Source organism: Hippopotamus amphibius, chromosome 3 (assembly GCF_030028045.1).
Source record: "Hippopotamus amphibius kiboko isolate mHipAmp2 chromosome 3, mHipAmp2.hap2, whole genome shotgun sequence".
NCBI lineage: Eukaryota > Metazoa > Chordata > Mammalia > Artiodactyla > Hippopotamidae > Hippopotamus > Hippopotamus amphibius.
The window spans coordinates 191,735,684-191,755,302 of NC_080188.1; positions in this window are offsets into that span (position 1 = coordinate 191,735,684).

A 19,619-nucleotide genomic window follows, 5' to 3' on the forward strand; every position below is an offset into this window, starting at 1 on the left:
TCCCCCCACTACCCTCCCCGCTTTCCCCACTTGGTGTCCATATGTTTATTCTCTACATCTGTGTCTCCATTTCTGCCTTGCAAACCGGTTGATTTGTACCATTTTTCTATATTCTGCATATACATGTTAATATACGATATTTGTTTTTCTGACTCACTTCACTCTGTATGACAGTCTCTAGGTCCATCCATGTCTCTACAAATGTCCCAGTTTCATTGCTTTTTACAGCAGAGTAATATTCCGTTGTATATATGTACCACATCTTCTTTATCCATTCATCTGTTGATGGACATTTAGGTTGCTTCCATGACCTGGCTATTGTAAATAGTGCTGCAATGAACATTGGAGTGCATGTGTCTTTTTGAATTATGGCGTTCTCTGGGTGTATGCCCAGCAGTGGGATTGCTGGGTCATATGGTAACTCTATTTTTAGTTTTGCAAGGAACCTCCTTACTGTTCTCCATAGTGGCTGTATCAGTTTGCATTCCCACCAACAGTACCAAGAGCGTTCCCTTTTCTCCACACCCTCTCCAGCATTTACTGTTTGTAGATTTCCTGATGATGCCCACTCTAACCGGTGTGAGGTGATACCTCATTGTAGTGTTGATTTGCATTTCTCTAATAATTAATGATGTTGAGCAGCTTTTCATGTGCCTCTTGACCATCCATATGTCTTCTTTGGAGAAATGCCTATTTAGGTCTTCTGCCCATTTTTTGATTGGGTTGTTTATTTTTTTGATATTGAGCTGGATGAACTGTTTATATATTTTGTATTCTTTCTTGAAGATAAAACCAGCCCTGTTACTCTGGCCACAGATGATTAGGTCATTGATTCACAGCGCTGTCAGAATAAGTATAAATGCGCTCAGCCAAAAAAAAAAAAAAAAAAAGGACCAAGCCACTCAAACCTATGATGTGAATGCTTTCTCAATGTGTTAGTCCATGTGAATACTGCCTGTCTTCTCTTTGTGGAATTATGAATTTTAAGTGAAAGGAGAGAAAGTCAGCCATTTAATCTCACCCCCTTCTATGTTAAGTTTATATTTCAGCTCTTTGGGATACAAAGAATAAGTCTCAGAACATCTCAAGCCCAGAAAGTCCAGTTGAGTGAGAAAGTGACTTTCTATACTATCTATTACTACTTTATTCTGTACTTAATCTAGGATTCCTGAAGGTATTATTATTCATTTTCTGGGAAGTGGAGGTGCTACATTATACTAGAAACTCTTTGGATTTTCTATTCATTTCACAGTAACTTCCTCATTTGTGTAGAATTGTTCCTGGTCCACAAAAAAGTGTTTTCATAGGAACCAAGATTGGATTTAATAATTATGTGTATTTATGTTAAAAATTGTATAATATGTATAATTGTTAAGACTGAAGGCAAAATAAGATGTGTTTGGAACAGCTAAAATCCTCTGAGGCTCAGAGGCCTCATAGAAAATTTAGTTACCGATGTGCTTACCAACATGTATGAGGTAATTGGATGGCTAGATTAGGATAATTGAATGGGGGCCAACAGGTAAATAATGTTGCAAGTTAATATTTATTAAATATTTAAATATATGCCAGTCACTGTGCTAAACATTTTATGTTTAGTAAATGTAATCCTCAGAAAAAACCTGGAAGTGGTTCTAAGACATATTAAGTTGCCCATAATAATGGCAGTAACATTGGAACATGCATGTTAATTCTCATCTGACTTTAAAATCTATAATTCGATAACTCCAGCATTTTTTTTTAGTATGTTCATGCATTTTCTTCATCAGGAGCAACTAGACTCTCATTAAAAATACAGATTCCTCATATCCATATCAGACATTAATCAGATTAAGAATTTTAGTCTTTGAGTTCTAAAGAGAAATTATAAAATTTTTAATAAGTAATGAGAATCCCAGGTGATTATGATACTTTGATGCATGGTAATGTAGGTTATGTTCTAGGTGTAATGGGGCAGGAAATCAAAGCCAAGAAAAGTAGCTTAAATGGAAAATGCTGCATAAACCTGAGAAATAAAAACGATAGTTTTTGTTTGACCATGACTGCTCAAGAAAATCTCTTGAATTTTTTTTTTTTTAAAGGCCATGCCTCGGCTCTACCCTGGACCAAGTAAACCGGTGCCCTGAAAATCAGTACTATTAAAATGCTCCCCAGATGGTTTTTAATGAGAAGCCAGCATGCAGTTGTTCACTAGCATACAATTGTAATTTTTGAAAGAGTTTCTATTAAATGCAACTCAAAAAATAGTTCAAAGTGGCCCCTCTAACCTTCTTTGTTATATGTAGCAGGCTGTTGGAATGCTTTAGAGAGTGCTTTGTAACTATTCTTCTTCATCATGGTAGCTTACAAGTTATATGTAATCCATGCATCTCTGATCATCTTAATATTGGTCTTCAGCAAAATAACACCAGTTGACAGTGATGACATAATAATTTTGTTCTATTTGATGTTATAAGAATAATCTTCAATTCATGTTACCTCAAAAAGATTTCTTCCATAATTCCTTGTCACTGCCCAAACTGGATATTCAGATTATAACTAAAGGTTGATCTAAGAATTTGAGAGGAAGCTAAGTTTAATCACCACTGTAAAACTATCTCATGCTCTCAAATTTATGTGCCTAATCTGAGAAATATATGTCTTCTAATGAGCCATCTTGCTAGTCTTAAATTTATTAAAATATTCCATTTCCTCCCCTTAGAATTTATTCAGATCATTTGTTCTTTAATTTGAAAATTCTGTATCTCTGTGATTATGGACGGATGTAGAAGTAGGAAAAATACTGTAAAAAAATATAATAAACAGAAACCTCAAGTAAATACAGTTGAGAGACCAGAAGGGGCAGGTCTCACACCCTATGAGAAGAGCAGAGCCCAACAGGAAGAGGAAAGACTCGGGACTCAGCCAATGAAAAGCCACAACTTTTTTGTTTACTTAGCTCTTCCAACTTCCTTTTCCCCTCTATAACAGCATTCTTCTTCCTTCACTCTCTGGGGACTTGCACAAGTCCCACCATGGTTGTAGACCCTGAATTGCAATTCTCTGCTTATCCCAAATACACCCACCTTTGCTGGAGAAATATCTGGCAGTCTATTTACTTCAGGTCAACAGTAATTTAGAAATAATAATTTTCTTTGGAAACTCACTGTTAAGACATATGAGAGAAAGAAACAGCGTATATGACCAATGATTCAAAGTAATTTGGCTCTACTATACCTCACTTGAAAGTCTGACAGGTGCTCAACTTTGTGGATTTCTTCTTCGAAAACTGCTAGAATTCTTAAGCAAATAAATATGTCTTTTAGGTGAATATATATCTAACTACTTAATGCAATTATGATTATGAATGGAGGAACATAATAGACTTTTTTACTCTAAAAATTTGCAATACTTACATCTTATTTTTCTAAATATATTTTACTACCTGAAATTGGTTGCAATTTATAAACTTGCAAACTAGATGATAAACATAATACTGAGTCTTAGACTATTGTTATTTTAAAATAACCAGAATCTAGAAAACTCAGTTTTTTAACTTTATTAATTATTGCAACATTATTGAACATTCACACAGATTTTTTTTTACTTTATTCATTATTGCAACATTATTGAACCTGTTTCATAGAATGGCCATGTTCAGAAACTCCCTATAGAAAAATCAGTCTTTCTCCATAGTCAGTCATTATTGTCCCAGAGAGACAACTCATAACAAATGCTCTGCTGAATCTGGGCAGTAACTTTGATCTTGGTATAGATCCAGGAGCAAAGATACCAATGCTATCTGCTAACTTACATTTTTTCTCCCAGATATATATGAAATTCTGTGTGATTAAACTGCAGTTGAAATTGCTTCCACATAGAAAGCTACTAGTTTACTTTGCAAGGGTGAAGATGATGACAAACCTTATATTATCAGAGCTGAAGATGACATCAAAATCCACTTTTGAAATTTGCTAATTAGAAAAGTTTAAGAAGGACAGTTTTTTTTTTTTTAAGCTGGTTTTAAAAAAGCAAGTAAAACACTTCAATAAATGCTTGCTAGGAAAACATTTATCAATTAAGTTAATATCTAAATATTTTTCTCTATTTTCTATTGATATAATGCTATTTGTGATTTGAGTTACCTTAGCAAATTCTCAAAATAAGTCAGCTACTGTTTGACTACTTCAGTGTAGTTTACATTGTGTATTTTCAATTGATTTTTGTTTGGCGATGAATTCGAAGAGAAATAAGACATTACTAGTTGATGCACATAAAACTTATTTATGAATCTCTTATTGGTGTCCACCCTATCATGATATAATGGTATATAATTTACTAGACTTCACAAATATATTTACTGCTTGTTCTGCAGCTTTATTGAGATATAATTGACATATAACAGCATATAAGTTTAAAGTGTACAATGTGATGATTTGATATATGTATATATTACAAAATGATTACCACAATAAATTTAGTTAATACATCCTTTACTTCATATAATTACAATTTTGTTGAGAACCTCTAGGACCTACTCTCTTGGTAACTTTCAAATACACAATACAGTAGTGTTAACTACAATCACCATACTGTACATTACATCCCCAGAACTTCTCTATCTTAGAACTGAAAGTTTGGGCACTTGATCACCTTTGCCCATTTCCTGCACCTGCACCTGCACCTGCCCCTGCTCTTGGCGGCCACCAATCTCCTCTCTGTTCCTGTGAGTTCACTATTTGAAGATGGTGTGGAGGAAAGAGAACACTTAGGCATGGCTGGTGGGAGTGTTAATTGGTGAAGCCACTTCTGGAACTTAGTACGGCAGTTCCTCAAAAAAATTAATAATAGAACTATTGTGTGATCAAGCAGTTCTGCTTCTAGATGTATATCTGAAGGAAATTGAATCACTATCCTGAAGAGGTATCTGTACCTCCACGGTCACTGCAACATGATTTACAATAGCCCAAACATGAAAACAATGTAAGTGTCCATTGACTGATGAATGGATAAAGAAATTGTGGGGGGTGTGTGTGTGTATGTATAATGGAATATTACTATTTCTTTTTAATCACCACTCATAACCTGATAACCTGATATTCAGTTGTCCTAGTTTTATAGGGTCTTTTACTTTTGATCAATTGGGAATATACCTTTAGGAGACTATTGGCTCTGATTGATTTGTGATAGTTTAAGCTATCAAATAGTAAGTAATGTAATTTGATTCTGGCTATTTTGGTTCTTAAATGGACAGTTGAAACTGCCCCAGAAAAAATCTCTGACTTTAAATATATCCATAATACATAAAATACAGATAATATGTATTAACATCTTATATGCCAGGAGCATATTTAAGTGCACTATTTGTAGTAGCTAATTTAATCTCACCACAATACAATCATATAAGTAGGTAATTTTGCTCTTATTTCATTTTGTTTTACGGTAGTACATGTATGTATGTATGTATTAATATATAGTGGTTGATGTATTGCAATGGTAGAAAATATGAAAAGTATAAAAAGATGTACAGAGAAAGCTCTCCTTCTAATTTCTGTCTTTTACCTACCCAGTTCTTACCTCCCTTTACACTTTGGTAGTAACCACTGACCCTAGGACTTTGGGGGTAACGGCTATTTGAGAATATTTTCTAATATTATTTGAAAATTACTTCTGTTTAGATTTTTATCTCTACATATGATATTTATAAAACGTAGCTTTTATATGTGGTGCTTTCATATGGCTTCTTTACTTCTTTTTATTAACCCAAGAATGAAGATAATTTTTGATCTTTAAATTTCTAGTTAGAAGAGACTTTTCTAATTTCTAATTTTATGAAATAATGATTAGAAAAGTTTTGTACTGTTTCTAATTTTTTTGGAATTATTGAAATATACTTTGTGCACTAACATAAAGTCAATTTTTATAAATATTGAATGAAAACCTGAAAAGATATGCTCTATTTTCAGGTCCTAAGTTTTGATATTTATCAGTCAGATATGTCCAGTTAATTATATTAAATACTTCTATATATTTTTGTTGTATTCATTACTCATGGGTTAAAAGTCTTTAATAGCCCTTACCAATAATTTGTTTCTGTCTCTTTCTCCTTCGTGAATGTCATTTGCTAATACTTCATTTTTAATGTTTAGCATTATATGATATTATTGGTGTTATTTTATGTTTTTACCCAAATTATACCTATTTTGATATAAAATAATTATCTCTTTTAGTTTTCTATTCCTGCCTATTAAACCATGCCTACCCTTTATTTATTGCAAGATTCTGTGCAATGGCAATTTGAGCTAGTCTCACCTGGGGAGGGGATATTTTCTGGTCTTAGGTGGCTTCACCTATGCTTCTGTCCCAAGGTACCAGATTGGCTGGAGACTGGCAAGTGTAGGAGGGCCTCATCTGGACATCTGGATATGGGATGTCTTGTCAGTGATCTTTACACTGTCTCATCTTCCAGTAGGCCAGACAGTGAGACTCTTACAGCTCTATAGAGAATGTTCTATATAGGTTGGAGCTGGCATTACATCACTTCTGTTACTTTCTATTACCTCCAACATATCTTAAAACCAGTTCAGATGCAAGAGGAGGGGAATAGACTCCACTGTTTCATGGGAGTAACTTTAAAGTTTCATTGCCAAGGGCATGTCTCTAGGAAGGAGTAAAGATTGTAGCTAATTTTACGTTGAGAACATACTGTGGTCTGTCTGTTACATTGGTGTATTACTCATTTGCCTATTTTTAAAATTTTCATACTTACTCTCTGTATTTTGTTTCAGATGAATGTCTTATATCTTATATACAGCACAGATGGACTTTGCTTTGTAATCCAAACTGTTTTTCTCTCTCTCTCTTTCTCTCCTTCACTGTTCCCTACATAAGTAGTTGTGAAAGTAGTGTATCTTTTCAATAATATTTTATCTCTACTTTTAAATTTTTCAGTTTATTCTTTTAGTATTAATATTTTCATAAAAATATTGCCTTGTTAGCTTTGAATTATATTTTTACTATAAATTCTTAGAGGTAATAAAGTCTATTCTTACTACTACTGTCTTACCCCTTCTTCTCTTAATTAGTCATGTTATATTTACGGCATATAACATTTATAGTCTCTCTTGACTGTCCTAAATTCCATGCTTGATTTAGTCTTCTTTCTGGAGTTAAATATATTTAATTTAATTATCAGTCTTTTTCAGTAATTTTCCTCATTATCTTGTGTTGGGCAAAATTTCCTAGGGAAGGAGTCAAAAGAAAAAATTCTTTGAACGTGTGCATATTTTAATGTTTGTTGCCTTTATCTTAGAAGTTGGTCTATTGGGTTAGTTTATTTCCCTAATGGCTTTACAAGTGTCCTTTTCACATTGTAGTGTTAAATGGAGAAATCTGAGACCAGCATGATTTTTTTCTGTATAATTGTTTTTCCTGTTGGATGCTCAAGAACTCTTTCTTTATATAAATTGAAGCACGATTCCTTTCATAGGATATCTTTGTGTTAACTATTATACCTCAGTGTTCCACACTGTATGGTATTCTTTTTCAGTATATAGAGTGAATTATCTTTTAAGTAAATGTTGTGAATGCTAGCTTAATTTTCTTCACTGGGGATTCTAATTTTTCATATGTTGGCTCTCCTTTATGTACTTTTTTTTCTTTTTCCCACTGCATGATTTAATTTTTTTCCTTACTTATTTTTAATCTTTGTTGGAGTAGAATTGCTTTACAGTATTGTTAGTTTCTGCTGTACAACAAAGTAGATCAACTATATGTGTACATATATCCCCATATCCCCTCCCTCTTGAGCCTCCCTCCCTCCCTCCCTCCTTATCCCACCCTCCCTATACCACCCCTTTAGGTCTTCACAAAGCATCATGTTGGTCTCCCTGTGCTCTGTAGTAGCTTCCCACTAGCTATCTATTTTACATTCGGTAGCGTGTATATGTCAATGCTACTCTCTCACTACGTCACAGCTTCCCTTCCCCGCAGTGTCCTCAAGTCCATTTTATACATCTGCATATCTATTCCTGCCCTGCCACTAGGTTCATCAGTACCATTTGTCTAGATTCCATATATATGTGTTAGCATATGGTATTTGTTTTTCTAATTTACTTCACTCTGTATGACAGACTCTATGTCCATCCACCTCACTACAAATAGTTCAATTTCATTCCTTTTTATGACTGAGTAATATTCCATTGTATATATGTGCCACAACTTATTTATCCATTCATCTGTTGATGGACATTTAGGTTGTTTCCATGTCCTGGGCTATTGTAAATAGTGCTGCAGTGCACATTGTGGTATATTATCTTTTTGAATTATGTTTTTTTTTTCTGGGTATGTGCCCAGTAGTGGGATTTCTGGGTCATATGGTAACTCTATTTTTAATTTTTTAAGGACCCTCCATACTATTCTCCATAGTGGCTCTATCAATTTACATCCCCACCAAGAGTGTAGGAGGGTTCCCTTTTCTCCACACCCTCTCCAGCATTTATTGTTTCTAGATTTTTTGAGGATGGACATTCTGACTGGTGTGAGATGATACCTCATTGCGGTTTTGATTTGCATTTCTCTAACAATTAGTGATATTGAGCATCTTTTCATGTGTTTGTTGGCAATCTTTATGTCTTCCTTGGAGAAATATCTATTAGGTCTTCTGCCCATTTTTGGATTAGGTTGTTTGTTTTTTTGATACTGAGCTACATGAGCTGCTTATGTATTTTAGAGATTAGTCCTTTCTCAGTTGCTTCATTGACAAACATTTTCTCCCATTCTGTGGGTTGTTTTTTGTCTTATTTATGGTTTCCTTTGCTGTGCAAAAGCTTTTGTTTCATTAGGTCCCATGTGTTTATTTTTGTTTTTATTTCCATTATTCTGGGGGGTGGGTCAAAAAGGATCTTGCTATGATTTATGTCATAGAGTGTTCTTTCTGTGTTTTCCTTTAAGAGTTTTATAGTGTCTGGTCTTACATTTATGTGTTTAATCCATTTTGAGTTTATTTTTGTGTATGGTGTTAGGTAGTGTTCTAGTTTCATTCTTTTACATGTGGCTGTCCAGTTTTCACAGCACCACTTACTGAAGAGGCTGTCTTTTCTCCATTGTATGTTCTTGTCTCCTTTGTCATAAATTAGGTGACCATATGTGTGTAGGTTTATCTCTAGGCTTTGTATCCTGTTCCATTGATGTATATTTCTGTTTTTGTGCCAGTCCCGTATTGTCTTGATTACTGTAGCTTTGTAGTATAGTCTGAAATCAGGGAGCCTGATTGCTCTGGCTCTGCTTTTCTTTCTCAAGTTTGCTTTGGCTATTCGGGGTCTTTTTGTGTTTCCATACAAATTGTAAAATTTTTTATTCTAATTCTGTGAAGAATGCCATTGGTAATTTGATAGGGATTACATTGAATCTGTAGATTACTTTGCGTAGTATAGTCATTTTCACAATATTCATTCTTCCAATCCAAGAACATGGTATATTTCTCCATCTGCTTATGTCATCTTTGATTTCTTTCATCAATGTTTTATAGTTTTCTGAATACAAGTCTTTTGTATCCTTAGGTAGGTTTATGCCTAGGTGTTTTATTCTTTTTGTTGCAATGGTAAATGGGATTGTTTCCATAATTTCTCCTTCTGCTTTTTCATTGTTAGTGTATAGGAATGCAAGAGATTTCTGTGCATTAATTTTGTATCCTGCAGATTTTCCAAATTCATTGATGAGCTCTAGTAGTTTTCTGGTGGCATCTTTAGGATTTTCTATGTATAGTATCATGTCATCTGCAAACAGTGACAGTTTTACTTCTTCTTTTCCAATTTGGATTCCTTTTATTTCTTTTTCTTCTCTGATTGCCGTGGCTAGGACTTCCAAAACTATGTTCAATAAGAGTGTCAATAGTGGACATCCTTGTCTTGTTCCTAACCTTAGTGGAAATGCTTTCAGTTTTTCACCATTGAGAATAATGTTTGCTGTGGGTTTTTCATATATGTCCTTTATTATGTTGAGGTAGGTTCCCTCTATGCCCATTGTATGGAGAGTTTTTATCATAAATGGGTGTTGAATTGTGTAAAAAGCTTTTCCTGCATCTATTGAGATAATTATATGGTTTTTACTCCTTAATTTGTTAATATGGTGTATCACATTGATTGATTTGCATATGTTGAAGAATCCTTGCATTCCTTGGATAAACCCCACTTGATCCTGGTGTATGATCCTTTTAGTGTGTTGTTGGATTCTGTTTGCTAGTATTTTGTTGAGGATTTTCCATCTATGTTCATCAGTAATATTGGTCTGTATTTTTTTTTTTGTGATATCTTTGTCAGGTTTTGGTATCAGGGTAATGGTGGCCACATAGAATGAATTTGGGAGTGTTCCTCTGCAATTTTTTGGAAGAGTTTGAGAAGGATGGGTGTAAGCTCGTCTCTAAATGTTTGATAGAATTCACCTGTGAATCCATCTGGTCCTGGACTTTTGTTTGTTGGAAGATTTTTTATTACAGTTTCAATTTCATTACTTGTGATAGGTCTGTTTATATTATCTAATTCTTCCTGATTCAGTCTTGGAAAATTGTACCTTTCCAAGAATTTGTGCATTTCTTTTAGGTTGGCCATTTTATTGGCATATAGTTGTTTATAGTAGTCTCATAATGCTTTATATTTCTGTGATATCAGTTGTGATTTCTCCCTTTTCATTTCTAATTTTATTGATTTGTGTCCTCTCCTTTTTTTGTTTTTTTTTTTTGATGAGTCTGGCTAAAGGTTTATCAATTTTGTTTATCTTCTCAAAGAACCAAGTTTTAGTTTTGTTGATCTTTGCTATTGTTTTCTTCGTTTCTATTTCATTTATTTCTGCTCTGATCTTTATGATTTCTTTCCTTCTACTGACTCTGGGTTTCCTTTTTTCTTCTTTCTCTAGTTGTTTAAGGTATATGGCTCTTTTATGTATTTTTGATGTCTGTATTTCCCCTGTAATAATTTTAACTCCTTTTTAAAAATTATTTTTCTTTTCTATCATTCTTTCTTTGATTCCCTTTCCTTTCCTTTCTTCCTCTCCTCCCCTTTCCTCTTCTCTTTTGTCATTTTTTCTCTCTTCCTTTCTCTGTCTCTGCCTCTCTCTCTTCCTTCCTCATTCTCTCCCTCCATCCATTCTGTCTAACTGTCTATATCTATCTGTCCATCTATCTATCCATCCATATGGATGGATATCTGAATCAGTTATCTGTGTGTGTCTGTATGTATCTATCTGGTACTGTCTATCATCTTTCCCCCAGCTTCGTCTCTCTCTCTCACTGTTTCCTTCTCTCTCCCTCCTTCTCTCCCTCCATCCCTTCTGTCTTTCTGTCTGTTTCTCTGTCTATCAGATATCATCTATGATGCTCCCCTCAGCTCGCTCTCTCCTTTCTCCTTCTCTCTCCCTCCTTCCCACTTTTCCTTCCTTCCTTTTGTTTCCTTTTTCCATTTTCTGTCTCTTGCTGTGATTTCACAGTGACAATTATTCTTTCTTGTCCTTTCAATTTCCTATTTCTGTGACTATTTTTTTCTGCATTTCATACCTTAGTTTTGTCATCTTATATATTAATTTTTCTTTATATTTAAATTAAGTCAGTTTTTTTACAGTATTTTAAATTGGAACAACTGTGCTTATCTTTTGGTAATGTATGAATTTTGTTTAACTGTTGTTTCAAAAAGAATTACATTTTGTGTTTTATGCTATCATATATTTGTGGCCTTACTGATACCCTAGTCCTTGTATTCTGCTTTTTATTTTTCACATGAAAAATTTTGTTGCTGAAGGTTTTTTTTTTTTCTATTTTTCATGTTCTGTACATTATATTCTCTTTCTGTTCTATTATTCAGTTTATTTTTCAACTTTGTCTTCTGTGTGTTCTAAAAAGCTGAGAGTTCTGTCACAAGTTTGTGCTATTATTTTAAAAACTCTTTTCTAAGTGTTGGAAGTTATGGCTACTGGGAGAATGTCTTTCTGTTTATTGACTTTGATATTTGGATAAAAGTTCTATGTTTATGTCACTTTATTGTTACTTTTTTCTTCTTTGTATTTAGTAGCTTTATTATCTGAATGAATATGTCTTAAGTGTTCTATGAGGTGACTTTACATTGATTTATTTCCCCTATGTCACTCAACTATGGTAGTTTATTTCCTTATGTGTTGCAATAGAACTCACCCCAATCATCAAACACAGAATAAATAAGTTGTAAATACTCTTTTCTATTTCTGAAAGCAAGTAGGAAGTTACTAAGTTTTTAAAGATTCTTACACCTATCATATTTCTTATTTTACTTTCTAGAGTTAAACCTATAGTGCAGTAACAGAGAATGGAAGTTCTTGTTTTAACATAAAGTCTTGTTATTTTATGTGTTAGATTGCAAAAGTTTTGAACAGGTTGACTAAATATTAGGTTGATTAGCTGTTAGCGCAATGTACCTGCCAAATTTTCTGGAGACATTTTCATTGCTAGTTGATACAGTCATTTTTCCCCAAAATGTAACATCTACTGGCAGCCTTGGTTTATTTCTTTTTCTTTTTCTCTGTAGTCTCTCACATGTAAGATGTGTAAAAGTATTACTTTGAAATTCAATAAACATAGTTTATGGCAACTTAGACTACCTATTTAAAACGTTAAATATAATTATTGAAAATGTCACAAATGGCATTGCTAAAACAATGAAATATATTTACTCAATCTGTACAAAAAGATTTGAAGGTTGGGATCATAGGAGAGTTGAAATTTTTGCTTAAGTAGTTTATACATTTCTAATGATAAATGATTCATTATATGGAAAAATCATTGATAGAGCTGAGAAAGAGAAAGAGTAGAGTCTTCATCAGAAAAATATGATGACTCAGGGATAGTCATTTGGAAAAAGGAGGTTCTGATCTAGATTTATGAGGTAAAGAGAATTCTCAAGACCACTTTAATTTAGTGATAATCAATATTATATTTTCCTTATATGGGAACAAATGTGTTAAAAATAATAATGCGTATTGGCCAAATTTTATTTCAGAAATAAATCTTTTTTCAAGAAATTAGATAGCTGAAATCTATATAATGTATTCTTTTATTAATTAACAGCCACTGGAGGGTTTATTTCTTGTGTTGATTATTATGGCTGTGGTAATATTTTAGATGTCATCTAACTAGCACTGCAGTTGCTGATTACACTACTAGGCGTCAGCATACATTTTTAAAAAATGAAATAAGATATTCTCAATGTGAGTATGATCTGTCTTACTTTGATAAATATTTTCAGTTAATCAGTTAATACAGCTTGTTTCTTATATAATCTTTAAGCGTTCTCAAGTTAAAAAGACAAAACAGCAAGCTTTAAATTTAAACTTTGAAATAAAATATGTATTTTAGAATATGTAATAATAGTATATATATAACTATAAATATATGCATCTATTACTATAAATGTATATATTACTAAAAAATATAAACTTTTACCGACAGTTTGAATCATCAAATAGATACAGCACAGTTATAACAAATAAGTTGGAAAGCCACATGACTAATTTACTAATAATCCAGCACAAAACTGAATAGATGGAAAATACAAATAAAAAGCTACAGAATTTAGACAATCAGTTGACAAATCTAAACATCTTTATAATAGGATTTTAAGCAGAAAGAAGAGAAAAAGTGAAAGGCTACAAACAGTTCTAAGAAATGCTACAGGAAAATTTACGTAACTGAAGAAAACTGAATATCAAAAATTTAGAGTCCACTTAGTGCCAAGCAAACAAATTCCCTATTGATGACTTCCAGAAATAAAAAAGAGTTGTGAGAATAAGAACTACATCCCTAATTATCAAATTCAGATGATAGAAATCAGTAGAATATCTTTGCTGAGGAAAAACAACTCTTACCTATGATGTGTCCACACAGTGTAAGACTTATGGAAATGATTTTTTTTTTCAGTTTCTCATAAGAACATATTCTTTTTTTTTTCAGATCTTTATTGCAGTATAATTGCTTTACACTGTTGTGCCAGTTTCCACTGTACAAGTGAATGAGCTGTATTTATACACATATCCCCGTATCCCCTCCCTCTTGAGCCTCCCTCCCACCCTCCTATCTGACTTATAGAAATTTGAAGAGAATTAAAGATATTCTCATTCTCTGACTCAGAAATTTCACTACCCATAAAAATTTTACAAAAAGAATCGTTAGCATATATACTACAGCAAGAAGAATAAAGTGAATCCAGGGGAAGATAGTAGGGTAAAGAAAGCAATTAAAAATAAATAGAACAAAATACAAAAAAAGAAAAGTGGCCAGAAAAATTCCAAATATATTTATAGTCACGTTATATAAGAATCACAACTTGCATTGGTTAGATTTTTATTGTTTATTTTTTGTCTTCCCTATCTCTCTCCAAGCCACATGCTATTCCAAACTGTCAAACAAACAAATGCCAGCTGTACACTTGTTATTCAAATAGGCTTTCTTTGGGGCCAAAATGTTATTTGGGATTCCATTCCTTGTTATTTTAATTTTCTCATTCTTTTTCTATGTAGTTGGCTTCAGTCTCAGTCGTAAACTCTTTGGGTAACCCTAGGAAGATCTCTGTATTTCTTTTCACATACAAAAGGAAAATCATGCTCTTTTTTTTTTATTAATCTCTTTTTTTTAATTGAAGTGTAGCTAATTTACAATGTGCTAGTTTTAGGTGTACAGCAAAGTGATTCAGATATATATGTATCTTTTCCAGATATTTTTCCATTATACATTACTATAAGATATTGACTATAGTTCTGTGCTATATAGCAGGTCCTTGTTGTTTATTTTATATATAGTAGAGTGCATATGTTAATTCCAAATTCCTAATTTATCTCTTCCCCACCCCTTTGGTAACCATAAGTTTATTTTCTATGTCTGTGAATCTATTTCTGTTTTGTAAACTATGAAGTTTTAATTAAATATCTTATTATTCCTAATTGTCCTCATTTTTATTCTGAGCCATTTCTGAATCAATCACATAGCCCAATCTAATTTCATCTTTAGAGGCAGAGGTGAGGGTCAACCCCATCCAAATCACAGGCACGAAATACTTGGATTTTATAGGGTAGAAAGAAGGGAGTAACGGATATGGGGAGGAACCCAGTGAAGTCTGTTACTAAACTCACCAACTAAAGACAGAGACACTCAAAGTGGATTTTTAAAAAAAGAACTGAATTTACTTGTATTATTTGTAAGAGAAATATATATTTTATGTAAGAGAAATATTTATTATTTTTAAGAGAAATATATATTCATGATGCATGCATTATGTAGAATATAATTGAAAACAATATAGTAAGCAAATGCTAGCCAAGAACAGCAAATGTGTTAATATGAGAATACTGTCATCAAATCCAAAACATTATAAGGAAAACAATATTTAATTATTAATAAGTAATCTAAGAAGTAGATGTAATAATATTAAATATTAAATCTTCCTTACCACAAACATATAACTTTTAAAAAAATCATCAGGCCTAATCTCTTCATTTCACGTTGCCATTTATATAAATTGCCACAAGGCAACCAGAGTCCAGGGTCATTTCTCATTTCCTGCATTCAATTACTGTAGGACGCTGTGGCAGATTGAGTACCCCAAGCCCACTGCCTCTGTGCTTTCCTGCCACCTTATTTTCTTTATTTTTTCAATAATACTTATAATAATCTCAGAATTCATAGATTTATGTAGTTACTTGTCTGCATCACTTCACTAGAATATAAACTGCATTCTTAAAGAATGAATAAATCAACAAGTAAAGATATACAGAACTTGAATCAATGACATAAAATTTTGTTAGAAATAAATATTTTTATATAAACATAAAATATTAATATATGGCCACATAGTAAGCCAACCAGGAAATATTAGCAAATTCCAAAAGTTATCATTCAGGGCATATTCATTGACCATAGTATTATAAATTTAAAAATCAACAAAGAAAGTCAATTCCTGTAAGTTGTTATTGATAATAGACATTTTTAAAATTATAAATTTTAGATGTAAGAAGAAAAACATGAGAATTATCAACTACTGAGAAATGAATGACCATGAGAGAAATAATATCAAAACTTTGGACGTGAGACCAAATTAGCACTTATTGTTAACAGAATTTATTAGCAACAAAAACATTTCAATTTTGAATTAACTTACATAAAGAAAATAAAGAAGAATGATCCAAAGAAATAAAAAATAATAGAGGGGAAATATGCTAAAAATAAAAGCAATACATAATTATAAGGCAGGTATACAGTAAAGTTAATAAATAAAACAAAGCCTGGTTCTTTTAAAACCCAGAAAACCAGATGACATTTGATAAGTATAATCAGGAAAATTATAGAGAAGCCGCTAATAAACCACAGAGGTACATATTAAAATGATTACCTAATTTTAGACATAGAGAAGATTTATAAATTTATAAGTGCCTCTCAGGGCCAAGTATTTCAAAAGGAATGTGAATAGGAAGATAAGAAGGAGATATTTTAGGGATAAAATTGTACATTGATTAATTGATAGAAGAACACTTGAATAAACCATTAGATACAGAAAAAATTCCAATTATATGTTAAATGTTTTCACATCTGTCCCTTGGACCCTTGCAAAGGACTAGTCCAAAACTTTTTTCAGACCTGGTTAAAATTAAATGGAAATTTTAAGAAGCAGTTACTTTCAATCTCATTGAAAATGAGAAAACTAACTCATTTTACAAGGGTAAGATAACTCTGATACAAACAGAAAGGTCGTACTGGAACAGACAACTATAGGCCAGTTTTACTTGGACAAAATCATGCAAAAATCTTAAAGGTGTTTCAGTAGAATAATCAGTTTAGTAAAAATAGTAAATCTCAGGCAAGTTAATTAACTCCTGTGTGGTAAACAGAATTCTGTATGGGCCCCCAGGTTGCTCCCTCTTGGTATGTATATTCTGTGTAATTCCCTTCTCCTGAAGGTTTGCAGAACCTTTGTCTTTTTTGGGGGGGATGGGGGCCACACCATGCAGCATGGCATGCGTGATCTTAGTTCCCCAACCAGGGATGGAACCTGTGTGCCTAGCATTGGAAGCATGGAGTCTTAACTGCTGGACTACCAGGGAAGTCCCCTGCAGTACCTGTGAATACGATGAGGTATCATGCCTGTAATGACAACTTTTGGTTAATCAAGAGGGACGTTACTTAGATGGGGCTGACCTAACCAGGCACATCCTTGTAAGGGACAGGGTCATTGCCAAGGTTAGAGGGAATAAAGTATTAGAGGGCTTATGCCTCTGGGGAGGGTTCCTTAAGTAGAGAGAAGGCAGAGTGAAGTGTGAGAGGACCTGTGGAAGATATCCTGTACCAAGGACCTGGAGGCACTTGCTGACAAGGCACTGGGGACCTCAGAATTCAGTCCCCAAGGAATGAATTCTGCCAACAACCTGAGGGAACGTGGGAGGAGACCTTTCCCTAGCCGAGCCTCCAGAGGAGGACAGAGCCAACCCACAGCCTTGATTTCAGCCTTGAGAGTCCTAGAGCAGACAACCCAGCCAATGTGTGTTGGACTCCTGACCTATAAAAACTTTGAGATTAGAAATTGGTATTGTCTTCAGCTCTGAGGTTTGTGATTATTCATTAATAGAAAGCTAATGCATACTCTATTCCTAATTTCCTCATTTGTAAAATGAGGGTAACAGTAGTGTCTAGTTCATAGACTTGATTGTTAAGATTGTATAAGTACATCAATATAAACTTGGAAAGTGCTTAGCAGTGCACAATGACCAAGTAAACACTATATAAATGAATATAATATGAAGAATATTGTCTTCCATATTTTATTCTAAAACCTTTAAAATTTTATTATTTCCCTTTATGTGTAGGATCTGAGGGAGGGATCTATTTTCCCCTCCTCTTCCCTCCCTTCCTTCCTTCCCTTCTTTCTTTCAATAGAGAATGAATTGTGTCAGCACTCTAGTTGAAAATTACATACTTTGCTTACTGATCTGAAAAAAACATCACTTTCACAGGTTAAGTATCCATTCATGAATGCGTTTATTTCTCTACGCTCTCTAGTGTTCCATTGATTTATTTCTTTTCTTTCCTCACACCAATAACTCAGTCATTAACATAAGTCTTAATATCCAGCAGGGAAAATCCCATCAACTTACTCTTCATAGGTTTTTCCTCATTACTTGTTTTTGGAGGAATGAGGCATATGCATATAAAAGTGCATTAATGGTAACTGTATGGATCAGGTATTTCCTTACATGCATATACCTCAGGCTAACTCTCTCCAGACCAAGATGCAGAATATTAGCGGTATGCATATGTCTCTCATGTGCAATTCAAATCTGTAAATCCCCTTCTCACCACAGAGGTAACCACTGTTTGGGTTTCTAAAACACAGATTTGTTTTTGAGTGTTTTTGAACTTCTTGTAAGTATAATTATACTTTTTTATACATTTTGTTTTTGTTTATAATATTTAACTCAGCATAATAATTTTTGAAATCCATCCATTTTTGTGTGTAGTAGGAATTTAGTTTTTTTTTTTTTTTTTTACTGTTGAGTGGTATTCATTGTGATTATACTGCAGTTTGTTAATCATTTTGCCTGTGAGTAGGCATTAAATTTCTTTGCACTTTTTGACTCTTTTGAATAATGCTGCTAAAAACAATCTCCTAGAAGTCTTTTTATTAATATATGCACTTTTATCTTGAATGTACAGAAAAGTGGAATCACTGGGTCATAACATACATACATGTTTAATTAGAAACCTCTAAATAGTTGTCCAAAATTGTATAATTTTATACTTTTACCCACATTGTATAAAAATTCTAGTGGGACTCCATATTTTCACAAATACTTAACATAGTAAGGCATTTTATTTTGGCCTATTTTGTTTTAAACAGTCATTCTCTCATTGTAGTTTTCATGTGCTTTTCATATATTTCATATATTTTATGCTTCTGTGCTTATTGACCATTTGAAAATCTTCCTAGTGAAATGTCTCTTCAGGTATTTTTTGAACTTTTTGTCTTTTCCTTACTGACTTGTGATTTGTTTTACATATATACACAATACACGTCTGTGTGTATAGACACACACATATATGTTTAGTTTTTGTAAATATAAATTGTCCAATGTATGATTTTATTGAAATAAAGGGTTTTATGAAAAAACAAGTTTGAAAGTCATGATACATTCAATTAGCGTTTATTGAGTTCATAATGACCAAAGACACAGACAAGGTTTTGAGCACTGACTGTTCCGGGCACCTTGCTGGGTGATGAGAATAAAGCAGTGAGACAGAGAGATGCAGCCCTGATCTTGTGGGACATGGGGTGACAGACAGTAAGCCAACAAATCAATATGTAATTGCAATATGTACTTTAAAAATGATGAGGCTCCTCTTAGAATGAGTAACAGCCAGTGTATCCTAAGTAAGATAGGGAAGGAATCTCAAAGAAGGTCCATTGCAGTTGAGCCCTGAACCCTGGCAAAGAAAAATCTGGCGCAACAGTCAGGTTTTTGGTTATGTGATGAAAAGGACGGACAGTACTGTGTGATTCAAGGTTATAAGAGTAGCAGTACATGTATAGGCAAGCCCATAGAAGGAACAGCCAGGACAGTTTGGTTAGAAGTCTTATTAG